At 51.6% G+C, this 4,826-nt stretch overlaps 1 pseudogene; it reads left to right on the top strand.

The window, feature by feature from the left end:
* On the top strand, window positions 1–179 carry LOC144675598 (U2 spliceosomal RNA; annotated as a pseudogene).
* Window positions 180–4,826: the final 4,647 nt, after the last annotated feature.

Below are 4,826 nucleotides of genomic sequence, written 5' to 3'. Positions count from 1 at the left end.
ATATTTTTACAAAAAAAAAAAAAAAATCTGTTCTTATCAGTTTAATATCTGATACGTCCCTTATCTGGGGACCATATATTAAATTGATTTTTGGAGCAGGGAGATGGAATAGGGGCTTGCTCCGTCCACTCCACGCATCGACCCGGTATTGCAGTATCTCTGGGAATGGTGCACCACCCCTTTCCAGGGGATTTTCAATGCTAAAAATAGTTTTCTTACAAACATCTGCTTTCTTTACTTTTCAACATGCACATCTTTCAAAACACAACTTTCTTTCTTTCTCACTCACCCGCACCATCTACACACAAAAAACACGCACGCTCACCCAACGCTCACAGACACCACTCTCATCTCACAAACACTCTACCTCACTCATACAAAAACATCTTTCACTTGCAAATACACCTCTCAAACACTCTCTCAGCTGCACCTTTCGCCTCACAACACTTTCAACCAGCTCTCTGCTGCCGCTCCCGCCCGCTGCTGCTGCTGCTGCTGATACAGCAACAGTCAAAACTCACACCTCAAAGCTCACACACTTTACACAGCTACTCGGAAACGTCTACATCCACGTTCACACAATCCTTACACTGCACAAGGAGCCCATTCCGCCCGTCGTGACTGCACCAGCTCTCCCAATGAACATTTCACTTCGTGCCATTCTCCTGCCTTCTCCACGTAACCCAGCACATGCTTTCTTTTCAAATAATCATCTCATTCCCTCTTCAATTGAACCTGCCTCCGCCACGCTATCAGGCGGTGCATTCCAGACCCTGACCACTCGCTGCTCCTATCACTTTTGCTTCTTCTGCTAGTTACTTTAAACCTGTGCCCGCTCCTTCTCGATCCTTTCATCGGTGCAAGCAGTTTCTCCCTATCTACTCTCTCCAGATACCTCATGATTTTCAATACCTCTATCAAGTCTCCTCTCAGACTTCTTTTCCCCAAGGAATACAGTCCCAACTTCTCCAATCTTACTTCATAACTCAACTTCCTCGCCCCTGGAACCAAACTCGTAAACCTCTTCTGCACTCTCTCCAATGCCTTCACTACCCTCCTAAAATGCAAGTCAAAATGCAATCCATCAGAGTCAGCATGGCTTTATGAAGACTAAATCGTGTTTGACTAAATCGCTAGAGTTCTTTGAAGATGTGACAAGCAAAGTGGATAATGGCGATCCTGTAGATGTAGTATGTCTGGACTTCCAGAAGGCATTTGATAAGGTGCCGCACAAAAGATTAATACACAAGATAAGATCACACGCAGCTAAGGGTAATATATTTGCTTGGATAGAGCTTTGGCTAACCAACAGAAAGCAGAGAGTCAGGATAAATGGGTCTTTTGTGGATGGCAAGCTGTAACTAGTGGGGTGCCACAGGGTTCGGTCCTTGGGCCCCAACTATTTACTTGGATTCAGGAGTAGAAGGTACCATAGCTAAATTTGCAGATGACACCAAAATAGGTGGGAAAGTAAGTTGCAGTGAAGAAATGAGAAATTTACAAATGGATATGGACAGGTTAGGTGAATGGGCCAAAATTTGGCAGATGGAGTTTAACGTGGATAAGTGAGGTTATCCAGTTCAGCTCCTACAGGCAATGGTCACGGTGGTGGTCCCACGGGCCATCGATCTGGTCGGGCGGAAACGACTCTCGTTCCTCCGGCCTGGGTATTCTGCTGCGGGGAGGCAACTTCACCGTCTCCGAGGTCAAGGAGGTGGTGGGCGGGCGACTCCTGGTAGCAGACGTAATGTACAAGAACGCTCCACTCCGGTTAATTAACGTGTATGGCCCGTCACAAGGAGCTGAGCGGCTGGAGGTTTTTCAGCAGCTCCCACTGCTGCTGGCGACCTCCAGGCCGGTCATTCTGGGCGGTGACTTCAACTGCATCATCGATGCGGCTGGACGATCCGGCAGGGCCGGCAGCAGATTGGACGCTACGTCCAGATCCCTGATGGAAACAGTTAAGGATGCCAAGCTGCACGACGTCTTCAGCAACCCTGCAGACGGAGCGCAGCGTAGATACACCTGGTCGCGGCCAGACGGGTCCATTCGTTCCAGGATAGACTTCCTCTTTGTGTCCCGTGCATTCACAGTCAGATCCACCGAGGTCAAGCCGGTGTTCTTCTCTGACCACTGCATCCTACTGGCGGACTGCCACTTGGAGAAGGACCTGAGGGTGGGCAGGGGGGCATGGAAGCTATTCGTGCAACTGCTGACCCCAGAGAACATTGAGGAGCTCAAGAGGGCTTATGAAGGTTGGAGAACCATGAAACCCCTCTTTGAGTCCCTGACACACTGGTGGGAAGCGATCAAGGGAAACACCAAGAGGTTTTTCATCCTCAAAAGCATCCAGAAAGCTAGAAAGGAAGAGAGGGAAATGTCCCGACTCCAGAAAAACATGCAGAATCTGCTCCGGCTGCAGTCGGTGGGGGTCGATGTCAAGGAAGAACTCCAAGAGGTGAAGAGCCAGCAAGCCTCGCACTTTGCCTCCAAGAACATCTTCCGTTCCAGAGTCCGCTCCGTGGAGCAGGATGAGACGTGCTCACGTTTCTTCTTCCAAAAGGAACAGAGAGAGAGCTCTGTGTTCAGCAGCCTGAATGAAGAAGACAGATCAGTAAAGTCAGCGCAGTCCGACATTTTGAGGATCAGCAAATCCTTTTATGCCGGATTTTATGACGTGAAGCCGACGGACAGCACGGCCTCCCAGTCCTCCTTGTCCTCTATCACGGAGGTCTTAGGCGACAGTACACGGGAGAGGCTGGACAAACCGCGAACTCCTGACGAACTGACTTAGGCCCTTGAGTCCTTCGAGAAGAGTAAATCTCCCCAGAAGCGACGGCTTGCCGGCGGAGTTGTATTGGGCTCTGTGGGACTGGATGGGCCCAGACCTGCTAGGGGTGTACGAGAGTATGCTCCTGGCCGGCAGTATGTCAGAATCCATGAGGAAAGGCATCATCACCCTCATGTACAAGCACAAGGAAGAAAGGGAGGAAATTAGAAATTGGCGACCCATTTCACTGTTGAATGTGGACTATAAGATTCTGTCCAAGGTCATCGCCAATCGGGTCAAATCCGCTCTGGAATTGGTGATACACCCTGACCAGACCTGCACTGTGCCGGGCAGGAAGATCTCTGACAGCCTGGCGCTGCTCAGGGATACGATTGCCTATGTGCAGGACAGGGGTGTGGACACCTGCCTCATCAGCCTGGATTAGGAGAAAGCCTTTGACAGAATATCGCACACCTACATGGTGGATGTGCTCTCAAAATGGGGTTTGGGGAGGGAATTCGCAATTGGATCCAGTTGGATCCTACTCTACACTAACATCAGTAGCGCAGTCTCAATCAATGGGTGGGAATCAGATAGCTTTCCAATTAAATCTGGAGTCAGGCAGGGCTGTCCTCTCTCGCCTGTTCTTTGCTGAGTCCATCAGGAAGGATCCGGGCATTAGAGGAGTTACGATCCCAGGCAGTGGAGGCACTCAGATCAAAGCCTCCCTGTACATGGACGATGTCGCCGTCTTCTGTTCTGATCCGCTGTCGGTGTGCAGACTGATCCACATCTGCGACCAGTTCGAACTGGACTCGGGAGCCAAGGTAAATCGTGGGAAGAGCGAGGCCGTGTTCTTTGGGAACTGGGCTGACCGATCCTTTGTCCCCTTCACCGTCAGTGCTGACGGCCTGAAGGTGCTGGGGATATGGTTCAGAGGGACCGGGGTATGCGTTAGAAACTGGAAGGATCCAGTGTCTATGGTGAAAAGGAAACTGGGAATCTGGGAGCGACGCTTCCTCTCCGTTGCGGGTAAGAACCTGGTCATCAGGTGTGAGGCACTCTCGCTGTTGCTGTACATGGCGCAGGTCTGGCCCATTCCAGACTGCTGCGCGACGGCAATCACCCGAGCCATCTTCCGCTTTATCTGGAGGTCGAAAATGGATCGTGTCCGCAGGGACGCGCTGTATAAGCCTCTAGATAAAGGGGGAATAAACGTGCCCAACATCGCCCTCACACTGATGGCCACCTTTGTGTGCGGCTGTATCAAGCTGTGCGTAGACCCTCGGTACGCAAACACCAGGTGTCACTACGTGCTGAGGTTCTACCTGTCCCCGGTTTAGCGAAGGATGGGTGTGGCCACGCTGCCGCGGAACGCTCCAAGTAGTTGGACCGTGCCGTACCACCTGTCCCTGGTGGAAAACTTTATGCAGAAAAACACCTTTGACCCCAAGTCCATCAGGCAGTGGTCGGCACGTAACGTCCTATAGGCCCTGCGGGGAAAGGAGATGGTGGATCCTGTGCGATGTTTCCCCGAGCAGACTGTCAAAGTCGTTTGGCAGAATGCCTCGTCTCCAGAACTTTCCAACAAGCACCAAGACGTAGCTTGGCTGGTGGTGAGAAATGCCCTCCCCGTCAGATCCTTCCTGAAGTCTCACCCTCTCTGCATGTTGACCTCGAGGTGGCTGTCGTGGGGACGAGACCGTTGTTCACCTCTTTGTGGAATGTGCGTTTGCAAAGAAGGTCTGCAGAGAGTTGCCGTGGTTTTTGTCGCGGTTCATCCCAAGCAGTTCTGTGACACAGGTCTCTGTGCTCTACGTGTTGATCCCAGGGACAGGGACGCACATCGAGACAAGCAGGTGGAGGATCATCTACTCGGTGAAAGACGCTCTTTGGTCTGCCCGAAACTTGTTGGTCTTCCAGTGCAATGAGTTGTCCCCAGCAGAGTGTTGCAGACTGGCTGGCACATTCCAAGGCCGAGGACTACGTGCTGAGGGACGCACTAAAGCTTGGGGCAGCCGCCACAAATGCGCAGTGGGGAACGGTCGCTGTCTAA

The sequence above is a fragment of the Cetorhinus maximus genome, unplaced genomic scaffold (genome assembly GCF_964194155.1).
Source record: "Cetorhinus maximus unplaced genomic scaffold, sCetMax3.hap1.1 HAP1_SCAFFOLD_1032, whole genome shotgun sequence".
NCBI lineage: Eukaryota > Metazoa > Chordata > Chondrichthyes > Lamniformes > Cetorhinidae > Cetorhinus > Cetorhinus maximus.
The sequence above is the reverse complement of the archived record's forward strand: the minus strand, read 5'-3'. Positions and strand labels throughout refer to the sequence as shown.